The 16,577-nt window shown below is 46.8% G+C and overlaps 1 long non-coding RNA gene across 1 annotated transcript; it reads right to left on the bottom strand.

Annotated features, from left to right (window-relative positions):
* Positions 1 to 950: 950 nt before the first annotated feature.
* LOC133103770 (uncharacterized) lies at positions 951 to 15,421 on the bottom strand. The gene is made up of 3 exons (XR_009703373.1): positions 15,095 to 15,421; positions 3,437 to 3,566; positions 951 to 1,844 (listed from the first exon to the last, which is right to left on the bottom strand). It is a non-coding gene; the product is annotated as an uncharacterized LOC133103770 (long non-coding RNA).
* Between the last annotated feature and the right edge of the window lie 1,156 nt (positions 15,422 to 16,577).

A 16,577-nucleotide genomic window follows, 5' to 3' on the forward strand; every position in this document is an offset into this window, starting at 1 on the left:
CTAGAGTAGAAGCATGCACAAGATGTGTGGATGCAAGTTTTGGATGAAGAAGGCAGAGAGAGCTTCCTGGAGGGGGAAGACTTGGACTGTGACTTGAAGGAAGAATGGGAGTTCTCCAGGGGCAGGGTGCAGATATTATTCCAGGCAGCGGTACACGTACCGGGGAGCAGGTACAGTCACTGGGGCATGATCAACCTAGGCACAAGCCTAAAAGAGCACATGAGTCCAGAAGCCTGGAGCGTAGGATATCGGAGAAATGAATTTGCATAGGGAGGCAGAGGGTAGATCTTGGCCAAGGAGTTTGGAATGTCTGGAAGCTGGTGTTTCCCTAAATAGCAGATGCACGGTACAAGGGCTAAGCAAAATGAATATAAGTGATACACAGGCAAGCATTTTCATTTAAACAGTTATGGATTTCTTATCTATTTATGTGAATTTGAAAAATATACGTTTAGTCCATCAAACCTGTGATTTCATAGATATCGCTTAGTACAGAAGCAAAGTTTTAAAAAAGAGCTGATTGAGAGAAAGATGTTATTTCACTAATAGTATAACTGGAGGATTATTCATGCTGTATTGTTTGCAATATAAAAAGAATAGGAACCACCTAAATGTCCATCAATTGGTTGAAGAATGGGGCAAGTGAATACAAAGCAGCCTTTAAAAATGAAGAAGCTTTTTATATTCTGATATAGAATGAGCTCTAAGGTGTATTGTTAAGTCATAAAGGCAAGTGGCACAACGTTATGTCTGATATGTTTTCTTTGTGTTTAAAAAGGTGTGTGTGTGTGTGTGTGTGTGTGTGTGTGTGTGTATTTGCTTAAATATGAGTACACTTTCTCTGGAAGGACACAAGCAACTAATAATGGTTGTCTTAGTCTGCTCAGGCTGCTGTAACAAAATACCATTGATTGGGTGGCTTACAAACAACAGAAATTTATTTCTCACAGTTCTGGAGGTTGAGAAGTCCAAGATCAAAGTACCGGCATGGCCACATTCTGGAGAAAACTCTCTTCATGGTTCACAGCTGAAGCCTTTTCCACGTGTCTTCATATTATGGAGGGGGGAACGGAACTCTCTGGGGTCTGTTTTATAAGGGCACTAATCCCATCCATGGGGGCTCCACCCTCACGACCTAATTACCTCCTGAAGGCCCCCCTTTTAACCCATGACATGGGGGTTAGGATTCCAACATATGAATTTTAGGAGGACACAAACATACAGACTGTAGCAATGATGGCCATCTCTGGGGAAGTGACCTGATTGACAGGGTGGGTGGGAGAGATTTTGCTGTATACCCTTTTATAACGTCTGCATTTTGAACCACATAAGTGCATTCTAAGTAAAGTTCAATTATTTAATATTAATGAGCGCAGGTCATCTATATGGTGAAGATTATCATGGCAGTACATGAAAGGCGTGAGTCTGAGACCTGCGTGCAGGCAATGGGGAAGCAGGGAAGAGCAGGGCAGCTAAGGAGAGTTTCACGTGGATCTACTATGTTAACCAGTTGTCTGCAGTACTTGGCATCATGTCTTTCCTTTCACCCTTTTACACATCTGTGTTCTCATTGTATTTTCATAAGAATCCTATGGGAAGGGGGCCCTCTGCAAAAGTGAGACTGTTAACCAGAACATGTGTCTGTGATTCAGGCCTGAACAACCCCGTTGTGTGCACGTGGTCTAGCTGACTGGCATGGCCCGGAGCACTACAGGCCAGGCCTGGGTCCAGACTGAGCTCTGCCTCTTCGTGGATGAGCCCAATCAAGTCATTTCCTTCCATCTCTTGAACCTCAGTTTCTTCTGTAAAATTGAGATGACAGCACGACCTCTGTCCCAGGGTTACTGTGAGAATAAAAAGAGGCAAGAGATGTAAAGCATTTCGCACCGTTCATGGAGGACATTAAGGACACAATAAATCTCAGCTCTTTTGGGTCATGGCAAGTCAAAAAAGTTTCCTCTGAATCAAGAAACATTTGAACACTAACTGCAGGTGCTATGGATATGTAAGAGAGACCTTATCCTTGAGGATTTCACAGTTTCGTTAGAGATCCCTAACATCCTCCTGAAAACAAAACATGAAAAATACAAACAAAACATGTATGCAATGTTTGTACTGTTAATGGGACAAAAAGTTGTCTCGGGACCTACGTGGATAACTAGTGAATCACAGAGTGACCATATTTCCCCTCACGTATCTTCGTTGGTCTTTCTGATCTGCCAAGAAGGATGTCTCATTTAGTGCTGATATGTCTTTAACATCCTTCTAAAATTGGCCAGTCTCCCTTTATCGCAAAGGAAGAGTCATAGCGATTACTTTTATTTACCTTTTATTTAAGGCAACTCTAGATGGGTATTACCTGGGTATAGAGAAGATCATGAAAGTGGGATCTGAATGACAGGAAATAAGATCACAGTCGGTGCTGGAAGAATGAGGCATAGAAATTCAGAGCATGGCCAGAGTGGTCAGAGTTGGTCAGAGTCAGGAAATGTTTCCTGGAGGGGGCTGGGCTTGATCTAGGGGTTAAATAGATGAAGGAGAAAGTTCCAGGTGGGGAAGCCAAAGACTTGGTGTGCTGTTTCCAGACCTCCTGGAAACACCGCTTGGTGTTTCCTTTCCCACTCTTGGTTCCAGGGCTCTGGTCCAGTGTTACTTCCTGGGAGAAGCCTTTCCTGAGCTCACTGTAGCTTTGCTCCCTTGTCACACGCTCCTTTTGCCTTTGCCTCTTTTTTATTTTGCTCAAAACATTCATCACAGTTTGTAATTATGTATCTATTTGTGTGATAATTGGATTAATGTTGGAGTCTGTCCACCTCTCCCGCCCCCATTACACATAACCTTTTCCAGGACAGAAACTCTGCCTATTTTTGTTACTGATACACCCCTGGTGTCTAGTAGAGTGCTTGGGACAAGGTAGGGACTCAATCATTTGTCTAATCAGTCAATCCATGAATTCATTCATTAATGGTTGTTTTCTACCGCAGTTGTCCAAAGGGCAAGGAAAAGAGAACTGACCTCCTAGGGTCTGAGACTGGGGTCTGAAGCTCCCAAATGCAAGTGTAAGATGTTTTTGAGCTTTTCTTTTATCTTAGAAGTGTATTCTGTACCACAATATATCCGTTTGCTTAAATCTAATAGTCATGTTTTCAGTTACTCATTGATGAAATAATTTAACTTTTTTTCCCCTAAAACATCTTCCGGTAAATTGACTTTCCGGGAAGACAAGCATCTTCCTCCTGTGGCTTCTATCACCCACACGGCACACTCTGTTTTGAGAAGCATGTCCTTGGAGGCTTTTAAATTTTTCAGCAGATTTCACGGCTGCGATGCTAACAGACCCAGGGACAAGGCTGAGGTCACCTCTTGATTCTCTGGGTCTCTTCTCCCATCCTTCTATTTTTCCCCCGATCTTACCCATGCTTTCTCCTGCTCTTACCCAGTTCCTTCATCTTGCTCCTCTGATGCACACAACCTAAAAAGTAGAGGATCTTAGGGCTGGACCCTATAGTCCCGAGGCTCTCGAACTTGAATGCACATCAGAATCACCTTGAGGGCTTTGTAAGAACCTAGGGGTAGGACAGGAATAAAGACAGAGATGTAGAGAATGGACTTGAGGACGAGGGGAGGGGGAAGGGTAAGCTGGGACGAAGTGAGAGAGTGGCATGGACATATACACACTACCAAATGTAAAATAGATAGCTAGTGGGAAGCAACTGCATAGCACAGGGAGATCAGCTCGGTGCTTTGTGACCACCTAGAGGGGTGGGAGGGAGATGCAAGAGGGACGGGATATGGGGATACATGTATACATATATTCACTTTGATATACAGCAGAAACTAACACAACAATGTAAAGCAGTTATACTCCAATAAAGATGTTAAAAAAAAAACGCCAAAAAACAGATCGCTGGGCTCCACCTCCGAAGTTTCTGATGCAGTTGGTCCCTGTGGGCCGAGATTTTGCATTTCCCCAGTGATGTTGCTGGTTCAGGGACTACATTTGAGAACCACTGTTGTCATCGTAACCCTGGTTGCATAGCCACAGCTCTGGGTGTGTAGGCCTCCAGATGAACTGAATCAGAATCTCTAGAGGAGAGGCTGAGTTGCTTGTGTGTTTAAAGTTTCCCTGGGAATTCTAATGCTCTAAAGCCCAGAGAGGCTGGGATTTGCCCAAGGTCACACAGCAAGGTGAGGCAGAGGCAAGACTAGAGCCCAGGACTCCTGGCTCTCAGAACAGTCTTCCCAACACATCATCATGTACCTGAAATTGCTGGGCTCTCTTAATACATCAGCATAGATAACCCTCACTTTACAGATGAGGAAACTGAGGCGAAGACCCCTGCCTACAGTGGCAAAGGTGAAGCTGGCACCCAGGGCTTCCTGTCTTCAATGCTGCCCTCTCAGGGGACAGTATAACAAAGGCCTGGGCTTTGAAAGCAGAAACACCTGGACTTACCTTCTGTTTCTACCACTTGGTGGAACTCAGTGACCAAGTGAACTTGGATAAGTATCAACCCCTCTGTAAGCCTCAGCCTCTCATCTGTAAAACGGGTTTAATGGTGTCTCACCCAGTGGAAATGAAATGTTCTGCTCCTGCGGGACCCCATGTTGGCCCTGTCACCTCACACACTCGCTTCCTCACACCCTCGGTGATGTGTCCTCTTCAGGCCCCCAGAGCCCATTCCATTCCCTGCCCTGGACCCTGAGTTCCTAGGAGAAATCCCACTTAGCCCCTTTGCACATCAGAAGTTAGAAGACAGGAGTCCTTTAAGCTCCCATTCACACATCATCTCATTTGATTTCTACAGCCACCCTCCGGGCTAGGCATCCCCATCCCCGTTTTCAGAAAAAGACACTGATACTTGGAGGTTGTACAGCTCACAGGGAGCTGGACAGGAACAGAAGCCAGGGTGGCCTGACAGCAGAGGCCATGCTGTTAAGAGGCAAAATGACCAACTGACCGCTGTGTGCAGACAAATCTGCTCATTTTCCAAGTAAAAGCAAAACTTACTCCTTTAAAAAAAGCAGTTTCCAAACCAAAACAGATAGCAGAAGGCTGGCATCCGTAGGCTGCTGCTGGTTAGCAGAGCTTGCCGCCTTCTCCTCAGTGGCTGCCCTCTCCCTGACCCCCCTCGTCCCTCCCTGCAAGGCTGGCTCCCACCCACGGCCTCCTAGCCCCTGGTTCCGGTCCTGATGCTGGGGAGCCGCACCGGCATTTGGTGGCTGGGAGTTTCTTGAAATCGCCTAGCTGCGCAGGGCACCTGTGCTCACGTCGTCCTCCCCTCTCCTTCTCTCCTGGAAAGCTGCGCTCTGTGTCAGCTTCTTGCTTTGCTCGAAAATGTTCCCCTTTCCTGCCCCCTGCACTCCCAGGAAGCCAGACTTTGGTGAAGTCGGAAGTGCCTGGGCGGGGCTTCTCTGGACTGTCCAGGTGGGACCTTTGGTGAAATCCTGTCACCCTTGGACTAGAGAAAGGAGAACTTCGTTACTTTGGAGCCAGGATTTCTTGCTCACCATTCCTTCCCTCCCTTCTTCGTTCCCTTCCTTGCCTCCTCCTTCCCTCCTTGGTTTCTATCTTCCTTCCTGGCTGAAATCAATGACAAACTGCTCACCCCTGATGCATCCCCCTGAACTTGGACTCATTCAGAAATTCTCCTTCTGGGACCCCACAGGGGGCGTGGGTAGAAGCGATCTTCAGTCTCTCACCAACTTCATTGCCTTTCTTGCCAAAACCTCTTATGTCTTTACGCCAAGATAACTCCCAAGCCTGGCCCTTCTTGGACAGGAGACTCAGCTCAACAACTATACTTCCACTGAGGACTCTGGAGTCAGAGAGTCCTGAATTCAAATCCCAGAATGGGCCTTGACGTTTGGTGTGACCTTGGCAATATACTTAACCTCTCTGAGACTCAGTTTCTTTAACTGAAAAATGGGAATAACATGACCACCAGAGTTGTTGAGATCACATGGGATAGCAGAGGGCCTGGCACTGCTCAAGGCTTGTTCCCAGGTCACCACACTCACCAAAACCTCTTTCTATCAGGCTGACTCACTCAGGTATGACTGATGATAATTTAAAATACTTACATAATGATTTCTACTTTTAAATATATTTTAATTTCTATCATCTCACTTTACCCATACTCACCATACCCCCTTGTATTATTATTTCCCCAAACAGTGCTTTTTGGAGGAGGAAACAGTCTCAGAGAAGGTGTGTAACTTGCCAGGATCAAAGAGCCAGTGAGTGGGGACTGAGCATTTCACCTGAGGTCTGGGAGCTCCAGGCCTGAGCCTGGTAAGAAGCTAACACATGGCCCTGCCGCGGAGAACTTGCATTTTTGTAGCAGTTCAAAGAAGTGGACCCTCTAATGGCCTTTCAGACCTTCTTGACTGGTCAGTGGAAAGGCCTGTATTGAGAGGCAGGAGGGGATCCCATGGGGTTCTTCAGTCATACCAGAAGGTGACCCCACCCCAGAAAGCCAACAAGAAAAAAGTCCTGGCTTTTAAAGCTGGAAGGAGCTTCAGAGACAATCTAGTCTCTGCTGCCATTTGCCGCATTTTGAAGAGGAGGCCTGGAAAGGAATTTGAACCCATGCCTCGGGATTCCCTCTGCAGGTTTCTTGGCAAGATGGAGGGGAGGAGGTGACACTTGGCTTCTGTACCCTTGATCCCTAGTGACAGCAGCCAGGAGGTTCCCCCAGCTCTCAGGGAACCCTGTGCTCCCTTCTCACCCCATCACCAAAGGAGCTGGGAGGGAGGCAGAAGGAGCCCCTCCTATCCCGCACGTGGCCCACTCTGTGGGGCAGGATGTGCAGTACTCAGCTGGGTGCTCTGGGGACCCCTGTCATCACTCCAGGAGGCTCTGGGGAGTGTGGAACGATCCTCCACCCTCTCCCCACACTCCCCACTTCAGGGGTGAAAGAGGGGGAGGGAGTTGGCAGTGACTGAGAGCTCCATCCAGCACCGAGCATCGATCTGGCTCTCAGCGTTGTCATGGCAACAGCTCTTCTACTCCGGAGAGGTCAGCTCACCACCACAAGGAGACCTTCTTTAGCCTCCTCCCCTCCTCTTCCCAGGCCACCCCTCCCTCTCCTCAGCCCCCATACCTCCCTGCCCCCCACACTGTCCTAGTCACCTTTCCATCTGCTCGTGACAATCGTCCTGTGCTGCCACCGTCCCTCTCCCCTCCACCATGCTCCCCCACCCTTCCCCCCCCATCTCGTCCTGTCCTCGCCATCTGTCCTCTCCCTGCACTTGGCCCAACCCCCATTGGCCGCTCCCTGCTCTCTGCCCACCAGCCATCACCCCTGCAGGTCTTGGGGCCACCTCTCTTCTGGGCACATACAGAGGTGCAGGGACAGGAGAGGATGAAACCTCTGAGCCGTGCTGCTTGAGGCGGCCTCTTCCTCCTGCAAGCGCTTCTCCCTGCTGCTCCCCAGCCTGCAGCCTCCCCCAGGGGAGAGCTCAAGGCCACCAGACCATTTTGCCTGCCTGAGCGAGCCCAGAAAGGAGCTCAGACTTACTGTCAGGCCAATCTGGGCTCTAGTCCCTGCTCTGCCACTTACTTTCTTTGCAACTTCTGGCAAGTGGCAACTTCCCTGAGACTCAGCTTCCTCAGCTAAAGAAGAAAATAAAAACATGGCATCACTATCCACCTAAACCAGTTGTTGTGAGGATAAAAGGAGATGCCAATAGCTGCTCACCCTGACTGAGCCCTGGCTGTATACCAGGCACCGTGCTAGGCACCTCACGTGCATAACTCAGCCACGTGAAGAGGCCACATTCGCTGTCTCCACCAACAGACGCGGAGCTAGTGCTTAGAGAGACGAGGTGACTCACCAAGGTCACCATCACGGTGGAGGGCTGTAGGCAGTCTTTGGTCCCAGTGAGACCACAACCAGGGTTCTTGGGTTCAAACTCTATACTTTCTTGTCCCCGATATTGGGAAAGCAGCAAGCAGGTGGCAGATATATATCACACCCTACCCTGACAGTTAATTAATTAAATCATTTATTATGTGCCTAACATATCCCAGGTGTTAGAAATACAATGATAAATCGCACACAATCCGTGTCCTTGAAAAGTTTAAGAGGCTGTGGCAGGAGACAGACAGGCCGATACGGGCAGTGTGGTGCAGGGGTTTGAGCCCACACCTGAGTGCAAATACCACCTGCCCAAGGTACCAGCAGGTGCTCCTAGGCTCGTGACTGTACCTTTCTGGATCCTTGTCTCCTCATCCATATACTGGGGCTTTCAACAGAACCTTCCTAGAGTTGTGAGAAATGACAAAGAGAATGTACACACGACCCAGCACAATGCCCAGGATAAATTAATACCCCATAAAAGGGTTAAGTCAGTATTTTTATTATCAACTTGGTTACACTGGAGCCCGGAGGAGAAAGTGGTCCGTACCCTTTGGAGGAATCAGGAAAGGCTTCCTGAAGGTGGTGAGACTCTTGCAGAATCTTGGAGGAACACTGTGTGCCAGGCAGTCCAGGAGGGGCAGGTCATTTGAGGCAAAGGATTAAGCTTTGGGGTGAAGACAGTCTGGGGGTGGGTGAGGAAGGGCACATGGTGTGAATAGCAACAGTGGCATTTATGGAGTATTTGCTGTGTGCCTGGTGCTGCTTTAGGTCAGTGGTTCTCCCTCCTGGCTGCACATTAGAAAAAGCTGTGGAGGCTTGTTCTTCATCTGTTTTAATATGAATGATGGGCCCTTTTCCCTGAAGATTCTTAGTTACTTGGTCTAGGGTGCCCAGCCATCAGCATGTTTTTAAAGCTCCTCAGGTGATCCAGGATTGTGAAGCTCTGGTCTAGGTGTTTTAGAAGGATTAACTCGTTTAATCTCCACGACAGCTCCATGAAGTTGGTACCAAAACTCAGAGAGATTAAACGGCTCAAAGTCGTAAAGTTGAATCAAGGCAGATCTGACTCTAGGACTCTCTTAAGCATTAGGCTGGGGATGGAGAGGAAGGTGTTGGGGGAGTGTCAGGGGAAAGCAGAGATAGCAAGATAGAGAGGATGGTAGGTGGATGGGTGGGCAATAGGTGCCATGTGGCAGCTACACTGATTGTCAGCTTTGTGTCCCCATCTCCTTTGGCACCAGGCGTGGGTGCCATCTTCCCACAAACATCTGCATGTGCTTCTAGGGATCAGGGCCTGGGCCACCTCATCCCCAGCCCCAGACCTCGCTGAGTGAGTTGGGCACTCAAATTGTAACCTCTGTATGCACCACCACAGGTGGGATCTTATTAAAGTGCGGATTTTGATTCAGTAGGTCTGGTGGAGCCTGAGATGCTGCAGTTCCAACAAACTCCCAGGTGAAGCTAGTGCTGATCTGCAGACCACACTCTGAGTAGCAAGTGGATAAAAACACAAGAATAACTGCCTATTCTGTCTGTGAGAGCCCATGTATCCCTGAACTTGGAGACAGCTCCCTTCTTTCTGCGCTAGGAGTGACTTCTGCACCAAATGACTTGCTTTATTCATGCTTCCCATAGGTAACAGAGTATTAGCTCAGTAGTGGTTCCCAAACTTTAGCGTGCATTAGAATGCTAGAATGCATTAGAACGCTAGTGGTTCCCAAACTTTAGCATGCATTAGAATGCATTTGGAAGGCTTGTGAAAATGCAGCTCACTGGGCCTCATCCCAGAGTTTCTGATTCAGTAGGTCTGGGGTGGGCCCTGAGAATTTGCATTTCTATCAAGTTCCCAGGTGATGCTGCTGGTCTAGGGGCCACAGTTTGAGAATGGCTGTATTACAGCAGTATCTCTAGGACAGCATTTTCTTATCATGCCCACGTGGTTAGATGCACTGGATTACTTACTATCCTTATGTAAGTGGCGTTTGGCATGGAGTCTGGATCCCTGGTTTCAAATCCTGGCTGTGCCACTAGCTCTATCAGTGACCATATCAGTTATGGATTAGTTGGCTGCATATAATGGAAAATCCAGATAACAATGGCTCATACAAAATAGGGGCCTATTTTTGTCTCGTGACATAAAACACAGAGGTCAGTGATCCAGGGCTAATGTGGTAGGTTCTGGATGTCATCAATATTCCAGACTCCTAACTTTCTGTTCTACTCTCTTTAACTTGTGGCTTCTGTCATCGAGATTGCCTCCTGAGCACAAAATAGTCCCCTCAGCACTGGCCTTCATGCTTGTGTTCCAGAAGAAGGAAGGGGGAAAAGGCAAAGGGTATGCCTGCTAAGTCAAGCCCTCTTTTAAGAAGATTTTCTAGAAGCCGCATCTAACAATGTCTACTTACATCATTGGCCAGAACAGTCACACGACCATCCCTCCCTGAAAATGAGGCTGATAAATGTATTATCTATTATTTATTTATTTATTTATTTTTAAGCTGGGCTTATCACCACCACCAACAAAATCTGGGTTCTGCTTATAAGGATGAAGAAAGAATGCTACTGCTTAGGTAACTAGCAGTCTCACCCAACTACAGTAACTTCCGGCAGGTGACTTTCACTTTGGGGCTCCATCTCTGCAAATTTAAAATGAAGCTGATATTCCATTTATCAGCTTAATGATTCTCAATGATCAAAGAGATCCCATTCAGCTCCAAGGTTATCAGATTTCATGATCCTGAACCTAAACTTACTTATCAGTTATGTTCAGGGAAAAGGAAAGAGCCCTGGTTATTACCCTCATTCAGTCCTCCAAGTGTCCGCAGTCTGACGAAATGTCAGAACATATCCTGTGCCTGTCTATCCATTCACCCACAACACCTATTAAAAATATTTTTGGGTACCTACCATCTGCTAAGTACTAAGGGTAGAGTAGTGAATAAGACAGGTGTGGTCCCTGCTCTCCTTGCCCTCTTAGAGCTTACAGTTTAGCTAAGAAGATAGACATTAACAAATAATGCTGAAAATGTTCAACAAAGTACTATAATGAAAGTGGATATACCACATGAGTGCCATAAAGAAGATATAGGGGGTGTAACTTAGATGGGGGAGGCAGAGAAAATTTCCCCAAGAATTTATTTTGAAGCTGAGACCTTAAAGAAAAGGGGCCAGTTATGCAAGAAGTCAGAGGAAGTGCATTCCAGACACAGAGAACAGCAAGTTCAGACACAGCCCCTGAGGCAGGAAAGAGTTGGGCTCATTCTAGGAAATGGAAGATGGCTAGGGTGTCCAAACATCAACAGTGAGGAGGAGGCTGACACGGAATGAGGATGGAGTGGTCAGCAGATAGCACACTTGTTGGTCGACACAGGCCCTGGGAAGGAGTTTGGATTTTATTCTAAGGACAGTGGGAAGTCATTGGCATATTTTAGACAGAGGTGAGTCAAGGCTGATCAGATCTGCATCTTTACAGCATTCCTTTGGCTGCAGTATGAATAACAGATTTTAGGGGGGCCCAAGTGGAGGTGAAGAGCCCTTTAGGAAGCTATTACATCTGTCTGAATAGGAACTGATGGGGGTGGTGATGCAAAGTGGTCTCACTGAGAGTTACCTTGTATATTCATCCATCTATCCATCCACCCATCCATCCATCCACCCATCCACCCACCTATGCATTCAACAAATATTTATCAAGTATCTTTAAGTGCCAGGTTCTACACTAGGTGTATTGGGTGAATAAGATGGTTCATCTTCTCTAGGAGTTCACAAATCAGAGAAGTAGAGAGAGACACATAAATCATCATAGTTCGGAACAGGCCATAATAGCAATGAGTTCCAAGAGGTGTAGGAAGAGGCTCTTATCAGTGGTGATCTGTTTGTCTAGTGCCGACGGGAGGAGAAAAGCCACAATATGATTCACCGCTCTGGCTGCAGAGGGTGAGGAGTTTTCTAGGCCACAGTGAAATAAACACATTTGAGGGTAACAGCAAGACAAGGGGAAGTTTGGGGGCTAGACAAAAATCCCAGAGGCTACTAGGAAGTAGGTCCACCCAGAATGTATGGAGCCATCCCATGAATCTATCCTATAGGGTTTTTCTGCATGAGTTTGAAGCCTCCTTGTTGACAGCCCATTGGTAGTTTATGGGCTGGACTCCGGTGGCCGTCAGGGAGAGCAGGACTGGCTGTCTCTGCTCCAGGCACAAAACAAATCCTTCAAACCAGGATGCCAAGGCTCTGGGAGCAGAGAAGCCATGGGGCCAAAAGCAGATGGGCTCAGACAGACACAATGGGCAAATGATACAGGCTCTACCACCCAACTGCCTGGATTCAAATCCTACTTCTGCTGTCTGCTAACTGTGTGACTTGGCAGTTGTTTAACGTCTCTGTGACTTAGTTTCCCGTCTTACAGGAGAATGCAACTGTACTTTCCTTGCTAGGATGGAAAGACTTAATATTGCTACGGTGCTTAGCAGTGCCTGCAACACGATAAACACTATGTGTTTGCTGTTAGCAGGATTGTCCCTGTCTTGGTTCTTCTGTTCAGTTCAGGGTTAGACCATGTGCCCTCTGGCTCCCAGGGGCTGCGAGCTGGGAACTGCACACCGGGAGGCAACCACGGAATGTGCTGATATCAGGTGCTGCGTCTGGGGGAAACCTTTGTTCCATTAACCAAGGCTCTTTGAAATGGTTGTCCCAGTGACCTTACTTCTTGTTCCTAACAGCTTGTCACTCATGCCCATGACTGTCCATCTGCCTGCCCCATGCTCCAGGGGGTAGAAAGTATACTGTAGTAGAACAAACTTGGGTTTGGGAGTCAGACTTGTTTCAAATCGCTCGGCTCTGTGCAAGTAATTTAACCTCTCTGAACCCCAGTTGGTTTAAGTTCAAAATGGTAAAGAGTGCTGAGCTTGAGAAATGCTGGAATAAGGTAGCTGAAGTCCAAGTTCAGTGACTGGCCCATAGTTAGTGGAGCAGAGAAACTGAGGTAACAGAAGCAATGGGGGTCAGAAAGGCCAAATAACGTAATGACTGACAGTGTGGACCCTGGAATATTACCTCCTCGGGTTCAAATATTCCAATTTTCTCTTCTTTTCTGTTCCATTTGAGCCTGGAAATCCACGTGCCCAAAATTTTGGCTCCCCAGCTGGGGCAATGCCGACACGTTCTCCTTTGACCATTGCTCCTGGCCCTTCAGAGCATCTTATCAGGCTCTTGTCAGACAGAGGAAGCGTTATCATCCTGCCTTAGATGTGGTAACTGGGGCCCAAAGGAATAAGGAACTTGGGCCACGCCGGTGCATTCTGCTACAAAGTCCACCCAACAAAGAGACCACTCTTGGAAGAGTGCAAGGTAGACGAATGCTTGTATATTGGAGTTCACATCCCTTTGTCTGATTTTTCTTGAACACAGAGTACATGTTGCAAAGATAACAAAGTCAGAATTTTGGGATCCCTGTGAACCGAGAAAAAGGATGAGAGTTGGCTCATTCAAGGTTTATAACTAGCAATTTCAACCAATTTCCTTGCTGTTCTGTGCCCAAGTAACCCTGGATTCCAGCCCCTGCTCTGCCTCTTTCTAGCTGCCTGATCTTGGACAAGTTTCTTAACCTTGTATATTTTCCTTGTATGCAAATGAGCTAAATAAATAATACCTGCCTCATAAGGTTGTAGTGAGGAGCTAATTTGTTTGCCTTTGTCAAAATGCCTAGCCCAAGGCCTTGAAATCAGTAGAAACTCAATAAATGTTGTGTCCTTTCAAACAGCCACAGGTACAATCTCCAGACTTATCTATTCAGTAGCAGATGATGGACATCTTTGTTTAATTCAGCCCCAGATTCTCCTTGCCCCACACACACAAGCGTAGCATATTAATATGACCCCTAGCAGTTTTTAAGTTTTTGTTTGGCTTGGCTGGGGATGCGGCTGGAGTAGCAGGGGAGTCAGTTCACCAGTGGTTACGAAGAGTCTTATTCAGACAGACCTACATGGTAAAACATTTCCAAATTCAATTACCAGCTGAGCAGTGGTGGCGTTCTGGACAGCCAGGCTCAGATAAGTCTTAGTTGGAACACACTTCTACTGTCTGTTCTCTTCTCAGCTGTGTCCACCATTACCTGACTCTTCTCCCCAGAAATGGGCCTTGGGAGTCAGGCAAACCTGAATTTGAATATTGTCCCTGGAACCTACTGTCACATCTCATTGAATCTAAGATGACTTTTTGATTATAAAACACATCATTATATGTATCACCAAGAATAAAAGAACTGTGCCTCCAAACTATGTCATGCCATCAATTATAACAACTTCAGATATCATAAAATGTGCTTTTTAGAGTCATTTCCCCCTTTCTAAGAAACAAGGTGAGGAAACTAACATTTAGTAAGCACCTACCATATGCCAGACCCTTATACGCAACACACAATCTCACTGCATCCTCATAGCATCCCTGGGAAATGGGTTTTATCATTACCATCCCCGCTTTACAGAATAAGAAATTGAGGCTCAGAAAAGTTTTCTGACTTTTCCAAAGTCATATATCTTATGACTGACCTTGGAATGCCCAGATATGCTGCCTTATCTGGGCCGCCTTATAGTGAGTTCTCCATCATGGAGGGTAATCAAATATAGGGTGGATGACCACAATGATGATATTGGAGAGGAGATCTAATCAACAAATGACCAGCACAGCCATCCATATACTTGTATTTTACAAGTATACAAGTATTATATAGAATCCCTATTTTACAAAGGGAAATGCAGCCTCAGACAGTTTTAGTGACTAACACAAGGTTGTCATAATGCTAGTAAATGGACGAGCTGAGACTTGAACTCAGGTCTGTCTAGCTCCAGAATTTTTCTTTCACTGAGTTCAGAGTCTACTGGGAGCAGGAGAGGAGTTGATGCAGACTATAAAGAAGCAGACAGGTAAATAACCAAAATTGTTATAAACATAATTATAAGAGCTGTGAAGGAATAAACCAGGTGCTGTGATAGAGAGGCAATGGGTGAGGGGGAAGGTCTCTTTCAATGGGGTGATGATCAGGAAAGGACTCCCAGAAGGGAGGGAAAAATTGAACCCTCAAAGCATTCCTGGTTTGAGGATTAAATCTGGTAATGCATAATATTTGGCACCAGGAAGTTCCCAATAATTGGTAGCTATTATTAAGAAAAGTAGAATACTTCCTCAGAGATCATTGTGGAATCAAAGGGGCATTGTGTGCTTTGTCCTACCTCCAAAATCTAGATCCTTTCTCCGATGGAACAGGCGCAAAGAAGGAGAAAACTCGGGGCAGTGAGGGGCTTGGCAAACGGCAGCCTTGGCGGCTCAAGGCTGCAGCGCCCGCGGGCAGCCGGCTCCTTCGGGGCTGGCAGCTCCCACGCAGAGCGGAGAACGCCAAGGGGTGAAGAGTCATCTCCGCTCGCCGAGCAGTACCAGTGTGACCTTGGGGGAGTCACGTCTCCTGTCTGGGCATCTGTTTGCTCATCTGTAGAATGAAGGTTTGGGTCTGCAAAATGAAGGTCCCTTCCGGCTCTCTCTTTCTAATTCTGACCACCGCCTCCCTCTTTCTTTTGGTTACGTTCCCACAGTGCCCTCTACTGGCCATTCTGTAGAGAGCAGGGACTGCGCAGCCCCAGGGAGATCGCTACTCCCCTGGGGGCCTGGGGAGACCCCACCTGCTAACGGCCCCTCTCCTGGGGGGAGATTTAGAACCCTTGGGAGGTACATACGGATCAGCACACAGCAGAATGAGTCAGGAAATCTGACTTCCCGGAATCATAGAATTTGGGAAAGAGAAACTCTTTTTGTGGTGGTTGTTTTTTCTTTTTGGAATGAGACTATTTATTGCAACAACAGCAATATGAACTAACATTTGTTTAGTGCTGGCTATTTACCAGGCTGGGCTAGAGGCTATGCATGAAGTGGTGAGTAAAGCAGGCACAGGCCTGCCTGAAAGGGGCAACATCAACACTGAGGCCTATAGGATGAGCACTTGTCCATCCTTCACCTGGAAAGATTAACAGGCCAAGAGAATAGCATGTGCAAAGGCCCTGAGGGAGGCAAAGGTCTTGGGGTGCTCAAGGAAGTGGAGTCAATAGTCAGTAGTCACTAGATACTGGAAGATAAAGAATCTTGGGATGTTAAAAAAAGCATGTCAAGTATAAGTGCAATCACCTTGGAAAAGTGCTTGGTAGTAGCTACTATAGCTGAATATACACACTTCACCAGAGATGGGTACCTGTGCTCACCAAAAGCCAGGAACAAGAAAGCAGCACCCTTCACAACAGCTGATAACCGGAAACAATCCACATGTCCTCAATAGTAGAAGTGATGAATAATTTAGGTTGTATTCTTCCTACAGAATAATGTCAGCAAGTAGGATGATCAAACTATAATTAAACACAACATGGATCAAGTTCACAAAGACAATGCTGATCAGAAGAAGCCAGGCTCAAAAGATAGACATTGTATGACTCCTCTTAGATAAAGTTCAAAATCAGACAGAGTTACTCTGTGGTGCTGGAAGCTGGGACAGGTGTTGCATTTGGGAGATGCCATAACTGGAGGGGCAGGCAGGGGGCTACTATTTCTTGAGCTGGGTACTACTTACATCGGAGTGCTCACTTTGTTAAAATTTATCAAGGTGTATAAGTGAGATATGTGCGTGATATGTGTATTATACACCAATAAAATATGGTGAAAGCATTCTGTGGC

The sequence above is a fragment of the Eubalaena glacialis genome, chromosome 13 (genome assembly GCF_028564815.1).
Source record: "Eubalaena glacialis isolate mEubGla1 chromosome 13, mEubGla1.1.hap2.+ XY, whole genome shotgun sequence".
In the NCBI taxonomy this organism is placed as follows: domain Eukaryota; kingdom Metazoa; phylum Chordata; class Mammalia; order Artiodactyla; family Balaenidae; genus Eubalaena; species Eubalaena glacialis.